Below are 12,792 nucleotides of genomic sequence, written 5' to 3'. Positions count from 1 at the left end.
TGCACATTTCCTAATACTCTGCTTCTGCAGAAGATAAGGAAATAATACTTTTCTTCTTGTTGCTCCAATAAATTACCCTTGACCCAATGTTGAAAGGATAACATGTTATGGATTTTCTGTTATCTAAGTTTCCTACCGAGTTTGAATCCGTAAAACCTGTCAAATTAACATCAGAAATATCAATGTACTTAATACCAAAATCAATGGTTCCTTAAAGGTATATCAAGACACCTTTTGCTTCCACCCATTGATTCTCAAAAGGTTTTGACATGAATTGACTTAACATACTGACTCAAAATGCTAAGCTTGGTCTAGTTGTAGTCAAATAAATCAGACTCCCAACTAGTTGTCTATACAATGTGGCATCCACCTATTTGGAATGATCCTCGATCTGAGGTTTAATATTATGTTGTAAAGGCACTGAGGCAGCTTTGCATTGCTCCATTATGAACTTTTTCAATAACCCTTTGACATACTTCCCTTGAGTGAGAAATGTTTGCCCAGAGTGCCTCCTAACTTCCATACCCAAACAATAGTGTAATTCTCTGAGGTCTTTCATTTCAAAAACTTGCGACATTTGCACTTTGATTTCTTTAACCAGTTCATCAGCATTTCGAGTGATAATTAAATCATCTACATATAAATAAATCAAAACAATTTGCCCCTTTTCATCAAACATGGTATACAAATTTGGGTCGTTTTTTCTCCTCTTATAACTATGTTGCAGGAAAAATGAATCAAATTTTTTATACCATGACCCGAGTGCCTATTTTAAACCATATAATGCGTTCTTCAATTTGCAAACTAAATGCCTTTTCCCCTGTTTAATAAACCCTTCAAGTTGTTTTAAGTAAACCTCTTATTTCAATTCTCCATTTAAAAGTGCATACTTCACATCTAGTTGGTGTAGACTCCAATGATGTTTTGTAGCTAAAGCTATCAACATTCTGATAGTGTTTAGCTTAGCTACTGGAGAAAGATTTCTTCATAATCAATTCCTTCCTTTTGTGAGTAACCTTTAGCTACCAACCTATATTTGTATTTGTCTACACTGCCATGTGATTTAAATTTAGGTTTATATAACCACTTGCAATCTATAGTTTCTTTCCCTTCCGACAATTCAACTAAATCCCAAGTTTTGTTCTTAAGTATTGACTCATATTCCTGTTCCGTGGCCACCCTACATTCATCACATTGACTTGCTTCTTTGTAATTTAAGGGTTCAACAACATTTAACATACTAGTTATAAGAGCATGATCCGTATATCTTCTTGGTAATTAAGTTTGCCTCCTATTGTGCTATACGACAACCCCCCCATTTCAATTTTTAAATCTTAGTCTTAGAATGCCAAATAAGAAATGGGTCACCTTTAGAATATGAATAAAAGCAATAAAACTTTTGAGTAAAATAAATTTTCCATAAAAGTCATATAAAAAAAAATTGTTTTATGAATATTTAGGACCGCTCATCGCAAATCGCAATTCTTTCGAACCTATGAACATCCATTTAGAAAGGTGCGATGCGATTAGAGTCATAATAAAACCCTCATTGCTAAGTCTTATCAAAGTAAGCCATTTATAATACGATGTGATAAAACTATTGCATCGCACACATCATATATCCCAAGGGATGACTTATAACATTTCATTGAAATCTTGCGATGCGATAAGGTTATCACAATCGCATATCACTGATTCATAGGGAAGCGTCCGAGAAACTCCATTGAAATCTTCCGATGCAATTTAATTATCACATATCACACTCTCGATAAAAGCGAGTTATAAAATACTATGAGTACATGCAGTATAGGGATAAATCGATTATAAAGAAATAACGTGATTTGCCAAGTTTGAAATCTGCCATCTCCACATGCCAACTTAGTACTCATCACAATCACAACTATGAAAACAAACCTTTTGAGCATGGCAATTGTAACTCTTGATTTGTGATACATGATTATTACACAAATATTAAAATAATACAATCGCTAATCGCAAATCTCAGAGTCACGATACCTATTCTAAAAAGGACCATTACAAAACTTGTGATCTGACATATGGCTTCAGCATTAAAGTTTCACATTGGAAGTTACGGTAAAACATTAAGGAGCAGTTATGGTTAAGTCGTTTAAGGATTTCATCCATGGTAGCTATGTACAATATAAGATCTTTGGCATCTAATGCGCATCATTTCTTTTGGTCTATAATTTGTGTATTATCTCCTCTCAATTTTTTCAATTGTTACGCTCTTCTTCCTAATTCTGTAGAGCTAATCCAGAATCGCACAGTTGGGCAAGATGTTTAAGAAATCTCGAAAGGAAAAGGCCCCCATTACAGTGGAAGAAGGACCAGCAAAATTGGTGCTAATTGCAGATACTACCTATCAAGGCCTTGGTAAAATCTCATGGGAAGGCATATATGCTTTACTTGAAGCAGAAAATCCAATGGAGATAGAAGAAGAAGCAACAACTGATGGAACTGATCGAACAGAAAGCACACTCAATGATTTGGCTAGCTCCTTCCTCCATAAAATAGCAGCCCGAGCAAAAGTTTTACCATATAATGATCTAGTGAGATGGGTAATCGAAAGTATTAATATCACAGACAGAGCTTTCTTCACATCCGATGGGAGGATGTTCGGGACATTCAAACCTGAAGATGTCAAGAGAATGTATCGCTTGCCAGATCCCCAACAACACTACAACAAATCATTCCTAGAAGCTTTTGCTAAGGAGAATGACATAGAGTCAGACCCTATCAAATAGTGGAGGGATTTTCCAAACAGGCATAAACATGAATCCTCTAGTATGTACTCTGTGAACTACTTAGCATCTCTGTATTGTTATGCTGCTGCTATGTTATGTAGGCTCTTTGCAAGCCCTGATTCTGCTAGATTTTCTATAGAAATGGTTCCATTAATAGAAGCAGCAATAAACTCCTTTATTATGGATTGGGCAACCATTCTATCAGATAAAATGGCTAGTGAAATACTAGATTATAGAAAGAGTATATTTGTCTCCACCAGAATTGTGCCCCCATTCTATATGAGCTCCTACATAATGGACACAATCTGTTTTAATTCTAACTTTCCCATACTAGGCTGGAAATGGACTATTCAAGATCCAACCCCCATTCATATTTATCATAAATATCTATGGAAGTCTGACTATAAGAATCATTTATATAGGATTTTCCATGGTTTCAGTTTACCTGTCCATCAAGCCATGTTTAATAAACCTACTCCTCGGTTGTCTAACAAGGCTAGCATTTACTTAACTTCAATCGGCAGTTGGTTTGGGGAGGAGAAATTCACTTATATTAGGGTTTTTGGCAGTATTACAGACCCTCACTTATTTCCACTCTACATTCCAGATAAGCTATTAGCTAGGGAAATAGCTTACCACATAGTGGAAAAAAGGATGTCTAGAAACCTTAAAGATTCTAAGAAACAAGTATGGCCTCCATTTTCCGTCTGTTGTGGCTCTTACACATTGCATGATTTTAAACATGCTGAGAAATAAGAAGAGAAAACAAAGGATCTAGTTCGAGTGGTTAATCCTAAAAGACAATATGATCCAAACAAGGCCACTTTCAGTTTCACCAGTCAAGTGAAAATTAGTAAATTTATACATGAGAAGGATGAGTTTGATGACTTATTTGCTTTAGCAGAATTGTTCTCACAAGTAAGTCATCTGGCAAGATTCAAATTGGGAGCCAAGAAGATGGACAAATTCATGGAATACAGGACACAGAGGTTACTGACCGTACCTCTCGATTTATTAAGTACTACCCCTATTGTTCAGCAAGCAGAGCACAGCGGGGAGCAGAATATTGAAGAGATTTCTAGGGAAAGGGAAACAGGTGGAAAGGCCAGTGAAACCCTTATCACAGAAGCTAGAGCAACCCCCAAAACATTACCACATCAGCATCAACCGTGACACAACGGCCCACCATTCCTGATAGTGCGATTAAAGCAACACCCATTAAAGACAGCGCAAAAAGAAATTGAAATAATCCCTTAAAACCCTTCAAGAGAAATTACATTGAATATTGAGGAAATACCACCCTTGGACGTATTTTATAGTCCAAAACACAGGATTGTAGTCAAAAGACAAACAAAAAAGAGGAAAATAGACCAGATGTCATCCATAGCTCCTCAGTCTAAATTTATGAATGTTTTATCGAAGGATTCAGAGGTCAATCCTTCTGAGGATTTGACTAAGTTATCTCAATTTGCAGGGGCATACATAGTTGCTACAATTAATAAGGCAATTGAGGTTAACCAATTGTTCAAAGAAAAGGATCAAAAGATTAATCAGCTTGAAAAACAAGCAACAATAGAACAACAAAAAATTAATTGGCTCGAAGAAGAGTTGGTAGAAGAAAAACAAAAGAACAAGCATCTTGAGGAACAATTAAATATGGAGAAATAGAAGATCGACCAGCATGCCATGCAAAAGCAACAATAGTTGTCTCAAGAGCTCGAACAATTTCAATTGACACATCAACAAGAAATCAAGTTTAAAGAGGAGCAAATCACACAGCTACAACTCTGTACAAAACAATTCAGACATTATCCCAAGGTTGAGGAAATTGAGAAGGAGGCACTAGAAGAAAGTAAAGCCTTATCTCAACATCTCAATCTACTTTGCCATAAAACATCTCTTACCGACCCATTATGCATCATAACTACATCACTGATCGATCAAGCAGTTAATACCAGATTATAATTTGAGGATGCAGATGAGAAGGTCACAAATTACCTCTCTTGGCAAAGTGCAGTAGAAGGAATAGCTACTAACCTACTGAAAATTCAAGAATCGCATAAAGAAATATTGTTTTCAAAGTGGGAAACGCATTTGATAAAGGAAGAAAGGGCTACCTCCAGGGCTAGGTCTATAATGAATAATGTGATTGAAATGATAAATGATGGTTTATATGGAGCCAATTTAATTTCCAATTGTTCCCCAGGTAATCTTCCAAAGGAGAAAGTGTTAGAAAATCAATGGAAGCAAGATTCAGCCACCAAAGATGAACAGCTCAACAGAATGCAAAGCCTCAATTGGGATGTGTACTGGTCCTTTTTGGTCAAGCAGCACAGCCAATAGATGACAATCAAATTCCTTGTTGATGCTATTGATCTCATGATCCCTGAGCTTTCAGATGCCACGTACACGGGAAAACTACACTCTAGGACGAGTCACCCTATGGAAATTCAAAACATGCTTTCCATTTGTCAGTTACGAATACAGGAGAAGAAATAGATATGATGAATCTCACCAAATGCAATCGTATTACTATTTTTGCAATTCAACTCCCAGATTTTAATGTTGGTAGTTCCAAAACTCTCAGTGATTTTTGTATACAGATTGTTTTAATTCTATTATACAAACCATTTCATGTTATTGGGGAAATGGTCCTCGATTTGTACAAAAACTAGACTTGGGAAGTTGCACTTCTGCACTTCTTAACTTATTTTTTATAAGCAGTGGATGAAGGTTTCAGATTTTTGTGCAAGAACTTTTTCAAGACTTGCATTTTTGTATCTCCTAGAAGTTTTTGGAATAAAAGGTGGAACCATAATGTTACTTACATATCAAGACTCAAATGCATGTGGTATTTCTATCACTTTTCTTTTTGTCTTTTTCTTTATGTAATTAGCATTTCATTTAATTTGCTAAATTGTTTATGTATTAACATGCTTCAAGCAATTCTATATTGAGTCACTTCTGAATGATTTAGAATTGTTATATTAGAGAAATATGTCAGCAATAAATACGAGTATGTCATGTGATATGTTTTTATAATTACTTTGTTTAATTTCTTAAACAAAGTAATCATTATTTAAATGCATTTTCCTATGGATAGGTAAACCATCTATATGATTATTTGTCTGCTAGGAATTATCAAAAATTGCATTGTTATAAGATTACCCGGAGTATATAGATATGTTTGTATATTTTCAGAGTTATAGATTAAATCACCTATCATCTTTGTTATACATTTAAAACACTCATTCATCAAACCATATATTATTGAGAAACTGATCCCATAACATCCAATCGGAGCCACCACTCCAAACGAAAAAGGAGTTGTACTAAGGTCTGGACCAGATGGTTATCCCCAATGTTGATGCTACAATTTTAGAGGCATCAACACCTCCCTGATCTCCTTAGTGGAAGACTTCTGTCAAATATATCTTTCCATTCCTTAGTGGATTTGGCTTGCTGACTATACCTGCATGACTTGATTCTTCTTTTTGCTGGCTCTGATACCATGTTAAAATTAAGAACTACAAACTAGCTTATCATAAGAAAATTGTTGTTCCTCTATCCGAGAGACAAGCTTGCTGCAGAGTTTGAATCCAAGAGACAAGCATCTCAATCTGTTGAGCGTTTGAACCTCATCATCTCTACATCGCATTAATTCATTAATTTAGGCATAGCGCACCATTTTGGTATCATCACTTCTTTAATCACACAGTGTGCTTGTTCTTCTTTCTCTACCATTCAGATGATTTTCATGGCAGATAGAAAAAGTGAGAGGAGGAAATTAGAGACATCCAAAAGCTGCATCCATGAAATTTTGTAAGTGAATAACTAAGCAGATCTACGATGCCTTGATCTCTTTGACCCATTATGCAACTTGGTCATCTTCATGGTACAATTGCTAGAAGAGGAAAAACAAACTTCTGGTTATTGTAGCCGAATCGATCGAGTGATAGCAACAACAGTCTGTTGAATTGGGTAGTCCCTTTGGGTTCTTATTAAAAGGTTAGACAAAAACGCACACCAAAAAATGTATTCTACAAGAAAAACTACATAAATGCACGGACACTCTATTTTCCTCGGTACTACCATAAGCGATGTTAGGCTAGGCCCATACGGGCTCTAATACCATGTTAAAAATTGGTTGAAAGCACTCTTATATTTCACACAAAGGTGTATGTGTCAACACACGGAGTTTACATTCATAGATCACTCTAATATATAGAGTTTCTCATATGTAACTTATTCCCAATTTAGAGGCAGTGGTTGGGATAATTTCTCAACCATTACCAACAAATCATAACCAACATTATAAATATAGGATGTAATCATTAACTCCAAGTATATGTGGCATGTAACCGGATTCGATTCATATTTTTTCTATCATATGTTGGTCGAAAAGTCTCCTATTTTCACCATATTTTACTATATTAGGTTCAGAGTGTACTCTACTTAACTCCGATATTCTATGAATTATGTCCCATCATTTCTGAAATCCATCAATTTGCAAGAATAGACATTGAAGTAAAAATGCTTTGAAGCTCTAGGTTTCTCTTTTGTTTACAGAGATGGAATGTACAAAATCCTATGCACTGTTACTCCCATTTCCTCCGCAAGGTTGCATAAATCCCTTTATGCAACTAGCCAAAATTTTTATCTCTAGAATTGTTTTAATAAGTTCCGCTAACACTGATTTCAATTACCAACACCTAAATCCTGAATCTTCTATAAGATCAAATTTGAGAAATTTTCCAATGGTCTTCCACCAAAACGGCCGCGTCTGAGGGTCGCCTTTTGGTTACTTAGTGTTAGTTAAGTCTGAGTGGTGGATATCCTCAAAATTTTGCATGATATTTAACAAATTAATATTTTGAGTTTTGGCATTAACTTTCCTCTTTTTATATTGTCATCAATTGATATTGATTTTCAATAGGCTATAACTTCCCATCTAACCCCAATATACCATTGGAAAGTATCAACAATCACTACACAACCATGCCATTTGTAGGATCTTTTGAGTATCTTAACTTCACTAAAAATTCAAATAATGTTAGGCACCTATATTATCATGTATGAGGCTTTGCAAAGGATCAAACTGCGTCATTTATCATCATGCACGTGCCTTGATACTAATATCCACACATCCCCTTTGACATCAATGACATCTTGTTGTCATCAATGACAACACTATGTGCAACAAACTTCTTTATGGGGTTCCATTATTTTTTTCTTATCTTTAAATTCTCTCATAATATTTAAATATTTAGTCTAATTAAGATTCAAGTCTAGTGTAGATGTCTAGTCATCATCTCTATAGTTGGAATTTTTGTATCAGGATGTAGATCAAGTGCTTTAATCCGAATATTAACTATGTATATATCATATTTGTGGACCACATAGTATTGACAGAGTTCATTTTTTTCTATACATGGCCTTATACACTACCCCAGGGCCATAGAAAGAGTGTGTAAATTCTAATTCCTTGGATTTTCTCATGTACAATATTTTAGAGGTAATGTATAATTCATAACCTCAAAATTTTTCCCTAAATTATTGGGAGAGGAGAACCTTCATTGTCAAACATTAGAATCAATAATATACACCATTACTGTGGTATTCATTGTGTTCAAAATGCATATCTCATGGTTTAGCATGTTATGCATGGCCCTAGTTCCTTTGAAGTAGCTTGTTGAGTACTGAAACCACTAGATTTTGGACCCAATACATATCATGTGAGGAAAACCTTGGTAATTGCATCAAGGCTTAGAATCATGACCATATCAACTCCAAGAAAAAAGGAAACATCTAAATGTATTATTTTCTTCATATGGATCCTCATCTATGTTCCTTGTCTGTCGTAATTATCCCCTAGGGACCTAAACCCCTACATTTTGTTCTTAGATATGTCTTAGGTGTGAAGGCCCTTCCCTAGTGTACCAAACCTTATAATAAACCCTCTATACAATACCTAGGATAAATATGCCACCTTAATGGTATTTCTCTTGGTATTTGCTTATTTCCATGGTTTATGTTCCATAGCAGTGGCCCTTATAGTGTCTAAGGCCTTAGATTTATGTCATAAACCATGTCTTCAAAAAATAGGCACTCCCCTATTATTCCAAAACAAATAATTCATCTTATATAAAATTGTTGGACTAGGAATTCCTCATAAAAGGATAGTCCCATGATTCTGGTGCCCATTAATGGTCTATGTGCCTTCAAAATATTTCCTTTAGGGCTTATGAAACTAGTGTTCAGCCCTTTGGAATGTCCTAGAAAAATAGAACCTTTATTGGTGTGCCAAATCTAAAAGTCATGCATGTATCGTACTTTTAGGTCAAGTATCATAATTATAGGGCCTATCTCATGGTATAAGGATTTATGGAAAATATATGTAGGTGTGTCTAGTAAATAAATTGTTTAGGGAAAATAAGTCATTGAGTTGCAAAGTGTGTCCTACATGAGAAGACCCTTTCCCAACAAACAAAAAAACAAAGTTGGATATTTGTATGAACATTGACTAAAGCTACCACATATAGGTATTATCTTATGGTTTAAGTGCATGTCCATAGATAATGTTCCCTAAAAGTTGTTCTTTAAGAGCCAAGCCTCATGCATTTCATCCCTAGACTATCTCTTCAATGACAAGATCATTCATAGCATACTTAACCTCATAATTGGGATTATACTCCACTCAATCGACATATATTGCATTTAGAGGGGCTACCCCATAGCCCAAGGTCCAATGTATGGTCCATGTGCCTTAGAAGAAGATTCTTAAGGTCCTAAGCTAATATAAACTTCCTTAAATCATTTCTTGGGTGAGAATATCATTCTATAGTGTGCCAAACCTTGGAATCGTATTTTTATTTAGCTTCTAGACAAAATATTACATTTGTTGGGCCTTTCACAAAGTTTAGGGTCATGTTCATGGCTAATGTGCCATATAAGTAGATTATGTAGAGACCAAGCCACTAATTTTCATCCCTAAAGCATGTTTTTATGTGAGGATGACCTTCTATGGTGTGTTGAAACTTAGAACTTACCATACCATCCACTCTTAGGGAAAACAATTCATCTAAAATGATTGTGGTATATGGTCTGGGGCCATGCTCATATCCCATGTTTCTTAGAAGTAAGTCCTTTATGGCCAAAGCCTCTAAATTTTATTCATTCTGCATGTATTATAATATGAGACCCTTTATTGTTGTGCAAACCTTCTAATCAAGCTTATATCCCACTCTTAAGAAAAAGATTCCTCTTGAGGGACTTATCTAATGGTTTGGGTATATGTTCGTAGTCCATGTGCCCTAAAAAATAACTATTTTAGGGATTAACCAAGAGTTTAGACTAGAAGCATCTTTTGGTTGAGGTGACCTTACCTTAGTCTGCTAAATATCATATTTGGGTAAGTATCCCACTCATGGGATAAAGGTTTTCTTATTTCCCTTATCACAACATCCATCTTTGTTATTAGGATTTATGTAAATGAGTCATGTTTACATGTGTTGAAGTGTTATAATTGCAAAAAGACTACATTGGTAACATAAGAATCTAACACCTGGATGCGGGTGTCAACAATGACATTTGAAATGACAAGACGGATCGTCGGTGGATTGGGAAGCTATCTGGCTAATTGCTTCGTCCTGAGAGCCCACCGTAGACGAATTAAAAGAACCTTGTAGTCAACATTTAATGACTCTGAAAGTTGTGACGAGCTCACCTCCATCAACACCATGGCCCCTGCAAATCATTTTGTTAATCCTCCTCTTCTCCATGGCGTATGTTCTCCACAAGCGACTGAACCGTGTATCAGAACTGCAACAAGCAGTCGCTACCTGATTCTTCCCTATTAGGATTTTGGTAATGGTTTCCATTTTTCACATTTCCGTCATTGTCTTCTTGATCGTGGCCTGACCACCCCTGCTCATGCTCAGCATCACCTTTCATCCAATTCCTCCACTATTAATTTAGCTTACATCTATGCCAATGGCTCGCCTCAGGAACCGCATGCACAGTAGACATAGAGGAACACATGGAGGTTTTATCTACTCGCAAGCTTCGACCATCTCCACCTCTAATTCCGCGGACTCCACCACTAAAATGCCCAACCCGCTCATTTACCCCACTCATCGCTACCCGAATACCATAAGTGGTAGAGGTAGGAGGGACATTGCTGTCCACACAGCAGATTTCCCACTTCCTCCTTTTCCTACCCCTCACAACACTCAATTTCGCTTCTGTAGTTTCTTAAATAGGCCTACAATCACTGCAACCATCACAATTTCCTTCGAGGAAGAGTCTACGACACAAGCTCCTCTGTCAAGTTGCGGGAACTGTTATCACTCAGGTTGTCCTTAAGCTCCAGAAAGGATACGGCCGAGGTAACCACAAACCAACTTTGGACTGCAGGTTCTAGCCCACCTGCAATCAGAGAGGGCTCTCTCTTTCAGATTTAGCTTTGTTTAAAAAAGGATTTTAGGCTAGGTCTCGAGTTCAGAGGGTTTTTGTTTTGTTTTTGGTGGGAAGGATGATGTTTCCCGGTAGAGAGGCAAAACATAGTCTAGTGAGTTTCAAACCATTGGGCATGGGGTCAAGGAGTCGGACTGCTGGTGCATTTTCTTGGTCATAAGAGAAATAAGGAGCAAGGTAGCTGCTCATGAAACAACACTTAAGCTTAAAAGGATGGAATGAGGGATAAGGAATGAGAGGCAACAAAGAATCTCTCACTCAGCTTAAAAGGGGGAAGGTGAATGAGCTCTGTCTAGGAGCAATTAAGAATTCCTAGACAACTGTCAAAGATGAATGGATTAGGGGAAATATGAGCCAGAGGGAATTCATATTTATGACTGATCCAGAGGAAAACATAAAGAAATAGCAGAAAATGAGCATAGAGGGCAGTTAAACCAATTCTAGACTATTCTTTCTTTCTGCTATTTTAGATGGTATATCAATGGAAAAAACAGAGGTAGGAAAACTTATTGAGTCATGTTGCAGCACAAGAATTCCAAATTCACTTCTTCAAACCTTTAGACACAGAGCAGACAGTCTTTCCTCCAAGCCTTTCAGCAGTCTTTGATTACAGAAAACATATCAGGTATACAGTGCGAGTCTCAACTGAAGACTATCAACCAACCGACCATTTAAACAATACAGAGGGTGGTATATATAGGGAAGATTTATCCAAAATTTATCTATTACAGCCGACCTAACAGGTCTAACAGAAAATTGATTATTTTTAACCTAATCTTATCCAGAAATAAATGCCAGAAAATATCTTTGAGCTATGTTGGGGGCAGCTGTATCAAAATGAGTTAATATCTGTCCTGGTGGCTCTGTGTTGTTCATCTCTTATAACTGTGCATTGGTCTTTGCACCCTTGCTGTTCGGCGGCATTGAATGCTTCTGACTGTGATTTGAGAGCTAGGACAAGCTTACTCTTCTTGATTTGACTTTCTGGGGGGCTCATCAACGTTCAGGTGCTTTGAGCCCCTAAAAAATCTTGACTGATACTCCTTGGCTCTTCTTTTTCCTTTGATACTCTTTGGCAATAAGTAGATGTTGTTCTGATGTGCTGTGGGTCTAAATCATCATTTAATGGCCGTTGTTCAGCCTCTGTATCCTCTAGAACTGGCTTCTGCTTCTTCCTGAATGCTTTCGCGAAGAAAACGGGTCCTTTTGTGCCTTTTCAGGCTTCCTGGGGGCTGCATAGTGGAAAGATTCCCTGAAGATTCTCCATTTCGGCCTAAAAAATCCTGCGAAATCGCTCATCAAAAACTGCCTCAGAAACTGATTCTGGGGCCCTGAAGTGCGATTTTCGCCTCTGCGCCAAAAACTGATGATGACGTCAGCATGACGTGACGTTGTACGGCGGGTGACGTCAGCATGATGACATGGCGGGATGACGTCAGCATGATGACATCATCCTGTACGGACGGTGACGTGGCATGTATGGTGGCAGGGACACAGTGGCAGGACACGTGGCAGATGACTCGGTGGTACGATGGGGGGGCAAGGGGGTGAC

This window comes from Pinus tabuliformis, chromosome 6, assembly GCF_031772625.1.
Source record: "Pinus tabuliformis cultivar Carrire ecotype Pingquan chromosome 6, CPIR1, whole genome shotgun sequence".
In the NCBI taxonomy this organism is placed as follows: domain Eukaryota; kingdom Viridiplantae; phylum Streptophyta; class Pinopsida; order Pinales; family Pinaceae; genus Pinus; species Pinus tabuliformis.
The sequence above is the reverse complement of the archived record's forward strand: the minus strand, read 5'-3'. Positions refer to the sequence as shown.